The sequence below is a fragment of the Protopterus annectens genome, chromosome 3.part0, assembly GCF_019279795.1.
Source record: "Protopterus annectens isolate FY-2018-M chromosome 3.part0, PAN1.0, whole genome shotgun sequence".
Classification (NCBI taxonomy): domain Eukaryota; kingdom Metazoa; phylum Chordata; order Ceratodontiformes; family Protopteridae; genus Protopterus; species Protopterus annectens.
The window spans coordinates 289,488,365-289,503,515 of record NC_056731.1 but is presented as its reverse complement, the minus strand read 5'-3'; positions in this window follow the sequence as shown (position 1 = coordinate 289,503,515).

Below are 15,151 nucleotides of genomic sequence, written 5' to 3'. Positions count from 1 at the left end.
ATGGTAGATCACAGTGCTCAGCAGAGATTATAGGATACAGTATATCGCAGTAATATCTACCAACCATAATACAGAATAGTACAAGACTGATCGCAGGTAAACACAGTGTCATAATATATCAAACTATACAGCACAGGTCACTATAGTAAAGCAAGGCACATTGCAACATTCAGCACTGGTTGCCATGGTTGTATGATACTAAATCAGAGGACTCAACATAGTTTACCCATGGTATACAGAAGTACATTGCTGTGCAAAATAGGGGTACCATGGTACCATGCTTCTTCACATGACTTAGCACAGATTACCATAGCAGACCACTGTGTGTATCATAGGTCTCTGTATAGTTTGCATGTCACTGTAGTACATCACAGGGATCAGCAAACTTACTATGGAAAATAGTGTATACCACATCACTCAAGACAGGTTTTCATGGCAGCACAATACATCACAGACCTCACCAAAGGTTACCATAGTAGCATAGTAATCAAATGACTCAGGACAGATTACTATGGTATATTGTAGTAAATCTCAGTACTCACAGATTATCATGGTATCACTGAATAGAGGTTTGAATGGTACCATAGTACATCACACGTCTCAGTAGAGGTTGTCATAGTAGCATACTAGTTAGAGGGTTCAGGACAAGATAGTGTGATATACTGCAGAGCATTATCTTCGCACAGGTTTCTGTACTACCACACACTACAGGTTACCATGGTAGCACTGTATATCACAGATCTCAGCAAAGTTTACCATCAAAATATAGAAACCAGAGATTGTAGGACAGATTACCATGGTTGCTGTAGTACATCACCTTGCTCACAGATTACTGTGGTATCACTTGACATAGGTTGATATGATACCATGTTACTATAGTCATTGCCAGCCTTATGGATATGTAAACGAGACTATTACCAAGGGGTCTGCCATTTTTGGAAAGCAGAAGGGCACCTTTTCATTCCTTATTTATTTAATTGATTTTGTTATTTATTTATTTATATTCACACAGTTTTTGACATTCATGCTTCTCTATGAATGTGCTGACATGCTCAAGTCTCATGTAGTATCTCACATTACTGTTCAAATTTTGCCCCCCCAAACCAGTTTGAAATTCAGTAAATCTTGCATAACTTAACTAAGGAAATTATTATTTGCTTGGTTTCAAGAGAAAACATCATAAGAAAGACAACAATGTTAGAGGTGTTGGTAAAAACTGCACAAGTTAACATTTTTGCCAATGTTGGGTGACAGAAACATTGTAAATACATTTTCTTTCACCTGCCGTTGTCAGTCTTATACCACTTAAATCATGCCTGGTAAGAAGGATTAACTTCCACCCTCTACATAATCACAGGATTTGGTATGAGCTATAAGAGCAGCATTGACACTGGCAGTGATTTGTTTTCTAGATTTTTTGGTGCACTTCTATTCAGGCCTGTTGACCAACACAAAACATGGACTCCAAAATTGTTGTTAAGAAAATCTCTAGAATGATGCAAACATTTAACCTTTTTTAAAAAGTAGTCAAGCAATCTAAGCAGCTGACATACAAAGGGAGCTAATTCCAGCAGCCAACAATAGAAATACATTTTATCCTACACCTCCTTGAGGTTTTTACAATACAAAGATGAAAAGGGGTATTATGTGATTTTTCATTTTCAAATAGCTCCAAACCGTAATAGCACCATAGAAATAGGATCATATCAGGACTTCAGATCTTAACCCACTCTATCCCTTATATATCTTTATCTACCAAAGCACAGTCTGTAAAAATATATCCCACTTCTCTGCAGGTATCCTCCAAGTAAATTTCCTGCATCTTCTCAAACATCAAAAAATTCCCTCATGGTAAAAGAACATAACATTATATTCAATAACTGGCTTAATATATGAACTGCATATCCCTGCTAATATGGAAGGGTCCTAGTTATAGTGATTTTAAAAATCAAACACATAGTTCTAAGCGATTTAGTCTTAGCCAGGACTAATGAGTGTTTAAAGTGCAACACATTGCACTTATTAATATTCACAGATGAACCCTAATATGTAAATAAGAATTTAGAGATTTGATATCATCATTGTTTGTAATAACTGAAACATTTTTGTATCCTCTGCACACTCAGAAACCCAATGGGAGAACGACACAGAAAGAACAAACAACACTATATTGAACAATCTAGGAGTCAACTTTCAGCCTTGATGTATTCCTGCACAGGCTAGCATCCACTCTAATGTCTGATTTAAAATAAATACACTCTGCTTTTACTCTGCCAACCATTGCTGGATCCATCTCACTCTATGTGGGTTCACACACCTGCATAGTAGACACTGAATAACAAAGTTAAGCACTCTGGCAAAGGCTTTGATGGGTTCTAAATTAACTGCAGTAATGCCCAGAACCCCATCCAAAATAATAATGGCAAGTTCTTATAAATCAATAAGATCAGTTAATATAAATCTTCCTCTTATAAATCCATATAGGGTTATATCGAATTTGAAACCATGCTTGCAGATGCTAATGCAATCTAATATGCTTTTTAATAGTTCAGCATTAACTAACTCTATTCAGAATTGTGAATGCCAGCATATCCACAATGAAGCAAATTTCTTACTTGTCATTTCTGCCTTAAATTTAAACAGAGCAGGTGAAGAGGCGTTGACGGAATTTCATGTTGATCACACATTTCAGTTTACACAACATACCATATTGCCCGAGTGTACATTCTTGTTTCTAAGACTTAAAGTAAGTATTCATTTATTTCATCCTTCAGTAGCAGTTTAAATCATACACATAGATACACAGCATAGATGTGATTGATTTTACAACAACCATTGTTTCACTTCTTCATTCACTGTAATCAAATGCTCTTATACATCCCTGATTTTGGAAACTGCTTTTATATTGGCTAGATGGTGGTAAGATAGCAATGCCTTTAGAAACTATAGTTTTGGTATATAGTGAGTCAGAGCAGTTTGCCAAAAAGTACATGTCAGAATAAGCCTTACATTAGCTCATTTTGTTTAACTATGTTCTTAGTATAATCCAAGCAGATTTTTCATCTATTAATAGAAGAACTGAACTGATGTAAAACTTTCAGCTAATTAAGAAGGAAAGGTTAGTGAGTGATAATTAGCTCTGTTCAGTATATCCTCTTCTGACAGGTCTATAATGGGCATGTAAAGTTATTTTCTGGCATCTCTGTAGGTTTATAAGTTCATATGTTCATGAGGTGTATACTAGGCTAACAATCAGTACGGCCCTTCTAAACCAAACTTTGCAACCCAAATGTGACCCACAGATCTGACTTATATGGGGGGGGGGGGGATTTACTGATTGCCTCTGTCCATCAGAGACATAGGAAATTCTCTGGGAAACATATCTGTCTCTCCAACTTGTCCTGTTTATGTTGCAAAGAACATTAAGGTATTTTGATCTAGCAGTTCTGATGCTGTTTGTTCTGTAGATGAGCAAATGGTTTATCAAAACATGGTCCAGGGATGCCTTGTACACCAGACAAAAATCACTTCTCAGAAATCTGTATGATACCAAGTAAAGAGACAGGGCTTTGAGGTGATCAGTGTATGACCTGTGTTTACTCCCTGCATTCTTTTTGAAAAGAACCTTTGTGGACATTCCAGTTGCAGCATGTGTCTGGTCTGGCACATACTAAAAGAGACAGTATACTCTATGATGAGTCTGATGAAGGCAGAGTACATGGGCACGATAATCTGGACTGAGATGCTATGCCCTTACTTATAGTAAGTTGAGCAACACACAAGAATTTTTTTACTACCTTGGACACATGTTGGCCAAAGGCTAGATTGCTGTCTATATGAGTTCCCAGATCCCTGACTAGTGAATCAACTTTTAGGGATGTTTTACTGATGACATAGTTACTTGCAGTGGCCAACTTCCCAAGAGGTACTATAATGCATTTATTGGTACTGAGTTTTAAGCCATGGCTTTGCTGCCAAGTGCCTGTGTTAGACCTTCCTGAAGGCATTCTCATCTTGGGGGTTTCAGTGACTGTTCCCAGTTTGCAATCATCTGCAAACTTGGTCAGTCAGAGGCCTTTAATGATGGCTTTGGCTTCCAAGACGTAGATGCCAAACAGGAGTGGTCCCAGCACAGAACTCTGAGGGACTCAACTGGTGACTAGCCTCTTTGTGGAGGTGGTCTCATTGATCCTAACCTCTTGAGTCCTATCTGTGAGCCATGTAGCTATCCAGCATGTTATAAATGGATTTATGCCTAGTTCCATAAGTTTGCTGACAATGCCCAAATGGGGTACTGTATCACATATTTTAGCCAGATCTAGGTAGGTAGTATGCATCGCGTTCCCAACATATATTGCCTTAGTGACCTTTTCAAAGAAGTCCACCAGGTTCAGTCAGCATGACCTTCGTTTGACCAAGTCAAACTGGGATGTATCCAGCGTCTGGAGGTCTACTATGTCTTTGTTAATAATTTCCATGATATTTCTTTCCATGGCTTTGCAAATAAGACAAGTCAGACTAATGGGTTTGTAGTTTCTAGGATCTGTTGAAGGTCCTCCTTTATAAAGGGGGATGGCTGTCACAGTCCTGCATTCTCATGGCACAAAGTTTGTTTTAAGACTAAATAAATTATTGACTCCAGATGTCCTGATAAGTCATATTTTAGACCATTCATGAATCCTGGATGTTGTTGGGGCCCAATGAGGCTGTGTTCCTGGTTTTAGCAAGCCCAGCCAGTACATGTCCCCTAGTTATAGTTGGAGAAGTTATGTTTGTGGATACTTCTTGGGTGATGGTTGAGGATGAGTGAGATGGGAGTAAAGCTGGAACTGAATTTATCCGCTTACATGTATGCTATATTGACAGGCTCAGTGAATTATGTGGCACTATTAACTATCAATTCAGCACATTGTTGTGCGCTGCCCTTGAGTTTTTTTTTTATGCATAGCTAAAGAATACCTTATGATTATATTTCACCTAGGAGGCTATCTTAACCTCAAAGATGAATTTGTTTGTCCTAATTAGCCCTCTTATTTGCCTATTTAGTTTCATGACAGCGTTTTTATCTTAATGAGAATTACTCTTCCCGATTTTTGCCTTATTTTTTCCTTTTGTTGTATATCCTATTTAGTTTGGGATGCCACCAGGGAGGTTTGTTTCTGGGGGCTAATTCAGGACTTACTTCTGGTAGGTGCAGCTGTCTCTATGCAGCCATTGACATGGTTGTACAGAGTTTCTGAGAGGACTTCAGTGCAGGCTGCTGTGTTCTTGTGGTTTGGAGGGCATTACATTTTGACAAACCACTACTTAGTAAAAATGTAGTTTGCCTTGGAATAGCTTCTAACTGTTACTGGTTTTACTGGAGTTATAGAGTTGATTTTGATTTTGAAGGAGATAGTTTTATGATCATATCTTACCAGGTAGGATGAGACATGGGTGGGTACAGTGTTCTTCCATATTTGTGAGTACAAGATGCAGCATGTTGGAGCCTTAGTGAGTGCATTCACTATTTGTTCAAGGGTGTTTGTTCATAGGGTCATAGTTTCACAGGTAATTACTAGGCTAACAGCCACAACAAGCATTTTTAAGCCTAGCCATGCTTTCTAATGGTGAGAATCAAACCCTGTACATTGTACCTTGTGTCTGTTAGGTAAATGCCTTAGCCATTATGTCAATCATTATCCCTGCAGATTTCAGGCCATGTAGGGTTCCCAATGTATAGAGGATTAATTAAAATATTTTATATGAGTACAGTGTTAGGTTGGATGGCATGTGTCTCCAGTACGTCCAAGTGTGTATCGTGAGTCCCTGGGACATGGAGGGTGACCTATAGCTGGGTAGGATATAGTACAGGATTGTGTCTATTGTGAGCTGATGTGGAAAAGCTCTAACAAGTCATCCTGTTTGACCACTCTAGAGGTATGCTTGTTACTGATGTATATCAAGACACCTCCACCTTTAGCACTTGTCTGTGCAGCTACTGGTCTAAAAGTGTGGAAGGCACTGAAACCTTACACTGCCAGGGCTCTCTGTGCCAGTTTAAACCATGTTTTGGTAATTGAACAGATGTCTATATTCTGGAAGTGTGAGGAGGGCTTGGAAGAAGTGTAGCCTTTTATTTAGGCTGCTGGCATTGTTCAGTAATACCGTCCATTTAAGTTGAGTTGGTTTTGCTATGTTGGTATGTTTGTCAATTTTGCATTGCTTAAAAAAGGCATTATGGGGGAGGATACAGTTTTAGCCAGTATTTAAAAGCCTAGAGAGGACATGTGTAAACTATCCTTGGTAAAACAACATGGTCTATTAACCATGTTCTCCAAAGCTGACAGATATTGGATCCCCTTAGAATGACACCAGAAAGACAGCCAACTGTTAAAATCAATCTTCTTTTGCTCATATAGTGGCATCATCCTCGATGATTGTAATATGCTGCTCAATACTAGGCTCATACCAGCCTGAGACACATGTCTCTTTTCATATAGTCCAGGGAGTTATGTTTCAGGTCATTTACACCTACAAGGACTATTATTGATTCATACTGGTACCTGTGATGTAATGACCTGAGTAAGTGTGTGATTTGGCAGATCCTGGATCCAGATAAGCAATTAACTGTTAACTTCTCCATATTCAGCCTGGTTAGAGGGGCATCAGTATTTTTTAAAATGGAGTCCTCTATGATGAGAGTCTGGAGAAGTGTGTTTGTTTGCCTTTAGGACTTAGTGTTTGGGGCTCCATTGAGTGTCCTGAGTGCCCTTGGGCTTGCTGAGGCATAGCTTTGCCAACGGGTGGCCTAGGTGATCTTCATTGTTCAGGAAGATTGCTTTTAAGTGCTGCCTTAGCATGTGTTAGTCTATGCATGAGTGTTGCGCGCTATGTGAGGTGGGTGTTGTGTGCATGGTTTCAACAACCTGATCTGTGCTTATATGTGAGAGTTTAGCTTCCAGTGGAATTGCACAAGTACAATTCATGCATACTGTGTCTGTTTCTTTAAGGATTAAATGGTCATCAGTAAACGTGAGACAATTGCTACATTTTCTCAAGATGCTCATATCCACAAAGCTGGCCACGGAGAAGTTAGAAAATCACATATCCATGCTGTCCAGTCCTTTGAATTGTGAGCTACAAGGGGGTGGTGTATTGTGGTTAGGAGAATAAGGGTGTTGTGTTTGTGCAGACTAATAAGGATGCTTTATTGGGGTAGATTATACTAAACAGTATTAAATTCTCCTAACTTTAATGTTTACAAAATACTGAATTCTACTAACTCTATAGGTATTGCTACTTAACACCTAATTAGCTGCTTTAAGCTTATCAGTTTTCAAGGTATTTGCTCTGTATTTACTGCTTTACAGGGTACAGTTTTGTGGACCGTCTACAGTGAAAATTTGCTTTCTAGTTGTTTGCTACAGTACATGTCACTGCTAACCATTGCTGTATGGTGAGCAGCCGCCTTAAATGAGCCACATTTGTAGCAGCACAGAAAAAAAAAGAAAAACTATTGCACTCTCTGGCTAATAAAAGCTACACTGTGAGCTCTTTTTTGTGTTTTCCAATTCAGATAGACCAGGCAAGCACCTCCTGGTACAAAATGAATAAACCTAATCTTCCTAATGTAAAAACACAGCAGAAGAGACTTCCAAGTACAATTCTGCCACAATAATGAAACAACTCGGAAGTCCCTTGCTGAAGGCAATTTCAAAAATAGTCTTACAGCAGTAGCAGTGAAAGGAAGAACAATTTTTTTTACAAAAATGTAGTGAAACCCACAAATAAAAGCAGAAACAGTAACAATCACTTAAAGGAGAACTGCACCCACAGACTTTAAAAACGTTTATTTTATCACGTCTTGATGTTTCCTACATTTTAACACCACTTTTGGACTTTATATACTCTTTTTTATAGTTTTAAATGTAATTCCAGAGTTTGCCCACATGGTGTCTGGCATCTTGACTTTTCAGTCTAACTCTACGTATCCTGTGATACAATGTTTGGCTTTAAAACATTATATCATAGCCTTTAAGCTTAGGGATAATCAGAAAGAACAGTATTCAAAGTGCCTGTTACTTCATTTTCTTTCTAAAATGGCCAATTTTCATTCTTTTGTTATGCCCGAGTTGTAGTCATTAAACTCATCACCCCTCCCCCCAAACACCCTGTCAAAGTAGCAAAGGTAATTTGAGCTGTTTGCTGCTATGATTGATAGCTCACAGTAGGAGACAAAGTTCATGCACTGTTGCCTTGTACTACCCACTTACTTACAGTGGGGCACTTATTTTTGCTGCGCCATAGCCTCTCTCACTGTCTTCAAATATTAAACCTTACTACCTACTAATTGATAACACATTGTTTGGCAAACCTTACAACTTCATTTTTCAGGGATTCTTGAGAAAGCAAAATTCTTAAATAATTGTGTCACAAAGGCCGTAAAAAATAAAACATTTTGTTTTTATATAGCTCTGTGATGTACTTATAATAAGACTTTTGCATAGGTGCACTTTTCTAAGCAATAGTAATGCAAGTGTAAACTATCAATTTATTGACTTAGCAGTAATCACCACCGATTACCTGAGGAGTTATGAGTGACAGGTCAAAAGTAAGATTAAAGAATCGTGAGCATTCTGCAAAATCAGGGACATTTGAGATGTATGGTCTTGGGCCATTTACCTCTTATTGTACTGTTGTCTGTATTTGCTCTGTGTAATTTGTCTCTTGCAACTGGAAGATTTATCCAAGTTGTCTGCATATGCAAATAAATTTATTGGCAACCTTACCACAGAAAACATTACCACAGCTGCAGAAATGGCCAAGTCCCTTACAACCAAGTCCTATTGCCCCCCCACCCCCTGCCCATAAGATGTAGTTCCAGAGCACCAAACTGCACTTTTACAGCCGTAATCCACCTCCCAAAAATGTATAGACCATCCCTGGGATTCAGTAAACTCTGTGTAGCCTCCACGCAAAGCCTACACATAGTTTACATGTTTGAGTGGTAGTGAGCTGCGAGCGGTAGTGCGCAATGCATATTAATTATGTGTGGCCTGTCTAAGCCAGGTTTCATAGCTGGCAATAGTGCTGCTGGCCAGGAAACCATGTAAGTGAATGCAGATCTCAATTATGTGTAAAGCATAGCAGTTACGGTCCGTGAATTTGCACGGAATGCTACAATGATCACCAGGACTTCATAGATAGCTGTCAATGTGTTAGTGCAACAAATTTGCACAGAGGCCAACGTAATGAGGGGGCAAATAACCAGAAATAGGGATATGCAGTATTTGCTGTAGATGTCACATAGAAATGTGTTAGAATGAAACTATATCAACCTCTTAGAGTAGGAAATCTAGACAATGCCATAATTAATGGGGGGGAGACAAAGGCCCAAAACTAGGGATAGATTTTTAATATTCATCTTCCAGACTTAGAAAGTTGAAGGAATAATAGGTTATACAGTACCATGAACTATCTGAAGAGCACGAAGTTTGAAACTCAAAAGTCTGTCATCAGTTTCTGACTTCAATCTGCAATGACATGCCGATGATTTGCCAGAAAACCAATATGTAATGAGGAAAAGATCAGAAATATGAGATAAGAAGTGGACATTCTGCACAAATCAGGACAGTTGAGAGGTATGACCTCAAATGTATGTAATATTGACTCACATCAGTCCTGATATCATCCCAGTGATATGGCAGAAAGCAACAAATTTGATAAGGAAAACATTTCTATATCCTGGGAATATCTGGACAGCTGAGAGGCATCAATGTGAAGTATATGGTCCAAACACAATAGAGGACAGTGAACCTACAGTGCAGAGTATTGTGATATCCCATTCCTGGCGTTCTGTATTGAAGATTGTTAAATGATCTGTAACAGGACATGGACTGCCATGTAAAATGAACACTCAGGGGAAATGAGTGTATTGAATAGAGACACACACATGAATTGTAGGAATGAACACAGGGAAAGAAGACAGGTGAAACTACTTAATTACAGCAGAGGAGGGCATGTCAGTGGAAGATGGTTGTAGCGGCAACACAGTGAAAATGTGTTTTTTGTGACTTTCACACAAGTTGACATAACAATGGGGAGGATGTCTGTGTGAGATAAGCATCCTTACATGAATAATGCAGAGGACATTTATCAGAGATTTGACATACAATTGGTGTAGGGTACACACAGTGAAGCTGTGCAAACTGATATGCCTGAATATGAGTGCACTCTCAGCAGACATAAAGGCTCTTGGAAAACATTACAAGAACCAGCCAAAACCATTGGCAATATCAGAATAATACCACCAGTAATCCCATACCTTTGACATAACATATGTGATTTACAGTGATAACAGATGAGTCTGCAAACACACATTTGAACACCTATTATGATACATCCACACTCTGGGTGCATTGTATGCATGGCATATGTATATATATATATATATATATATATATATATATATATATATATATATGCATGGCATAGGTATATATATATATATATATATATATATATATATATATATATACATATATATATATATATATATATATATATATATATATATATATATATATATATATATATGGGTCTAGGACTATTCACTGAAAGCACATTTCACTGTGCACAATTCACTGAAAGCTCAATTCACTGAAAACACAATTCACTGAAACACATTTCACTGAAAGTTATATATGGCCTTTTCCCCACTGTAGTGTGACCCTGGAGTTAGTATATATAGTAAGGGTGGGTGGGGGGCATAGCCCCCCACCTATTTTAAATATTTTGAACTATATACATGGATACTTGCAATTCCAATAAATTACTATTTTCTGAACTTAATATATATCCAAACTATGTGGGGGTCTAAGCTCCCTACACCCCCCCTCGATGTGGGGGGTGGCGCTCCCCCACCCCCTTTACTATATGTACTAACTCCAGGGTCACACAACAGTGGGGAAAAGGCCATATATAACTTTCAGTGAAATGTGTTTCAGTGAATTGAGTTTCAGTGAATTGAGCTTTCAGTGATTTGTGCACAGTCATTTGACTTTCAGTGAAATGTGCTTTCAGTGAATAGTCCTAGACCCATATATATATATATATATATATATATATATATATATATATATATATATATGCACATCAGTGGAAAATGTGTCAGGAGGTACATGAAGAAGGGTGCATTGTACTCAGTTACTGATGTGATGAAGGTTGGGAACCATGAAGGTATTATGGCCTCTGATGTGGATGTCCTTCACATACCCAGTACTTGTGTTACATTCAAGGGAGTAGTCAGCAATGTGACCATATGCTGGTGGATGGACCACATACCATCTACCTCTGCATATGGGTCACATACCTATTGGTCTGATTATAGGGTGTGCTTGTTTCCTGAATTAACAAATCCCCCATCTGTCTTGTCAATGCAGGTGTTGTCATGCCTGTGGCAGCAGTGTTTGTTATGTGTTACTACTGTCTGTATTATAGTAATGTCACAGTTGGAGTCAATAATTGTCCACATTCTGTAGTCCTTCAGGCAGCTGTGTGGACACAGTATGTCATCTGTGATGTCCATCACTTAACTAATGGACAGGAAAGGGTCTAGCTGACAGGTCCAATATATGGACCTGATCACTGGATCTGAGATATAGGCCACGTCACAAATTTCAACATAGTGAGATGCCACATATGTGATACACTGGTCTATCCATTTTGTGATATAGCTGTTTATGGCCAAATGTGGCAGTGTTGAGTGAATACCTCAGTGTGGATTTGTGTCAAATGCCTTGCCCTGCTCAAGTTCCAGAAGATTATACTGTTGTCATCATGCATGCCCTCGATGACCTCTTTCAGGATATTTATCAGATGTAACAGACATGATGTAGCATTAACAACTCACACAGGTCTGTGAGGTCCATGATCACATGTTGGTCCACCTCACAGTCAAGGAGAGTCAGGATGTGTCTATACATGCATGCATCAGGTGCTGTCCTCTCTACTCAGATGGATGCATGTTGATGTACACCCTTGTATGGGAATATAGCTCATATGGAGGGTGTATTGAAGTGTGTATTCAGCCATATCAGGAAGGTGTATGTGCTGAATCACACCATAGGTGATCTGTTATGTTGTCACAGACCATTGCTTCCCTGTGATCAGCCTGTCTATCGTGATCTGGCCTAGAGTTTTGACATGATCTTAAAGGCCTTAGGTAAGGTTGCAGGAATGCTTAAGAGATATCAAGAATAAAAAAGTAGAGAGCCCTTTGGCTGTTCATTTTAATATATATCATGGTGGGGTGGTAGGTTTTTAAGAGGTACTATTTTAGAAAAGGTTAAAGTATTTTATAGTATGGATTTAAAAAGTAAATTGCTTTATAAGGAAGCAGTTTTTATTCTAAAATATGGTATGTTGACCCCTAATGGTCTGAATGTTGAATGTAATTGGAAATTATTATTGTAATTAAATGTGTGATTTTTATTGGATCTTATTTGCATTAAGTAATGTTTTATGGCTGTTAGTATTTAAGTGAATTTTGTAAAATGGTGAGATAACTCTTGAAAGGCCAGTGGCTGAGGGGCTAAATGTGGACTTATAAACATCCCCAATGCATTACCTAGGTTGTATATATTAAGAGGGGAGCATTGTACTCAATTAGTGGTCTGATAAGGGTAGAGTACAGCAGAGGCATGACTACCCTGGTCTTGGATGTGATGTCCATATGTATGATGTGCGCAATGCAGTGTGTGTCACCACTATGTACACATAGTGATGAAAGTATAGATTGCTATCAACATGTGTTCCCAAGCCTCACAACACTGTCAGCTTAGAGGGGTGCTATTTATATCATAATTTGCAGGGATATGCCATTGCTAAAGGGGACAATCAGCCACTGTATTCTTTAAGGTTCAGTCTGTGAGTTTGGCATCAATCATTTGTGTGTGTCAGCCCCTTCTGTAATATGTTACCATCACTGGGGGACTCTATATTAGTGTGTCTAGCTACCAGTCATCTGAAAATTTGGTAAACCACAGGCCATCTCCCATAGCCTGTACTTCAGGGATGTATTTTTCAAACAATCAAAGACCCAGCACAGATCCTTGTGGTATTCTAATGGTAAGTGGCTAGTGGAGGAGGTGCAGTCCCCAACTTTGACATTGTGTGTTCTGTCATTGAGCCAGTTGCCTATCTCTCTACTACTGTATGGCTTAATTCCCACATGGGAGATATTTACTATGAAATATGAATGGGGATAATGTCAAAGACCTTGGATAACTCAACATAGGAAGTATGTCATATTATCCCTTATCCATGTTTTTTGGGGTCTGTATAAAATAAGTCCACAAGATTCAGTAAGCAAGATCTACCCCTGCCAAAAACAAAATGGGTTAGGTCAAGTGTGTTGAAGGTCACCTATGTTATCCCTGTGAGTATGATCAATACTGATTCCTTCCCTAGCCTTGCAGATAAGGCTTTCTGGCCATATGTGTTAATAGTTGTAGTTCTGCTTGTTACCAAATTGATGTGCATTGCATAGCACACATTTGATATTACATTTTGTACTGTGGTTGATATATGTGTGGAAAACTTACTGGGACACCAGAGTTGCAGTGCTTTGTGGGAATGGAAACACATAGATGTATTGTAAGTATGTGACATTTGTTAGCCAGGACACTCAGTTTGCGATGTTTCCACATGTAATTTCATGTCATACACAGGGATGAAGAGTAAACAGCAGTAAATCAGCATAATATGTACATTTCCATAGCATGGTGAGCAGTGTGTATGAGCGACGGTTATCAAAGTGGATATGCATTCGTATGTATGATGGTTACCAAAGTGTATATGCATTCATGATACACATGTTTGCATGTAGCTAAGCAGTGCACAAATGCAAGCCACATTGCTAAAATCTGACAGTTAGTACTGAGTCTATGAAATACACATGCTGCTTACCTGACTCTGTGGCAGCACATGTTAATGCATTGATACATTCTTTGCTGAGGCCAGATGCTACTTTGTTTGAATACAGGTTTAGTTAATACTTTTAAATACATTGTCATTGTTCGCCATTGATGCACATTGGTCTGCAGTGCACACCTTCATGCAAAAATGGATTAAAGTGGTGAAATGGCATAGATAGGACATTGGTGAAATGGGGAGCAAGCAGGGGGAAAGAACAAAGGGAAAGCAGGGCAGGAATATGCAGGAGGGAGGGAGGAAAGAACCATAGCTATCCATTTCCTAAACAGTGTAAAGAGTACATATCTGGAAAATATAAACTGAATTTGGACTGTCACCTCCAGAGAGAGGGGTGACCACAACACAGTCATGTTGTATAGCCAATTGGCCCAAATCAAGTGTGTCAAGAAGACACATGTGCGAAATGGAGAGCTATGTGTGGGACATTTTTTTTGTGAGACAGGTGCCCATTTTATTTATTTATTTATTTTTTGAGAGAGAGAGAGAGAATGCTGGGAAGGGAAGTATGTCTGGGTCAGGTAAGTTAGGTAGGTGAGGAAGAAATTGCAGACAGATAAGACAAACAAGACAAGAGACAGGGATGGTGATGGACACATGATTGGGGTGAGGGTGGGGACATCCCAAACCCATGGCCATCAATCTGGATGACAGTGAGAATCAAGTCCTCACTCACTGGACTGTCATCACTGTCACTTTACTCTACCACTGGCTGGAGTGCTTAATGTATTCTTCCCCTCCTTCTAATACTATTCCAAATGAGGGAGAGCAGCCTCTCCAGCTGATGTAGGCATGCACCAACAGTGTGGTGCACAACCTTACACACCATCCCTGGCAACTTGGTATGGGTGATAAAATCACCACCCCTGCCACTGCTCCTAGAAGATACCACTGGACCAGCCTTCTGGTCAAGACTACCTGAGGGTGCAGGTAGTGCAGGGGCAGCAGAGGTAGTGCAGCTAGGTTGTCTCCCTGAAGTGCTGGGCATTGGTGCTGGAGCTATTGGAGGGGGCAGGCGGATTCTGTGGGACAGGCCTACCCCACTGTGTTATGATATTCATGGATGACATGGACACATTTTGATGACACATAATAAAATACAAAAAATAAAATAAAGTAAAATAATAATAAAATATTTTTTTTACAATAAAATATAATAAAATAAAAAAATCATAAA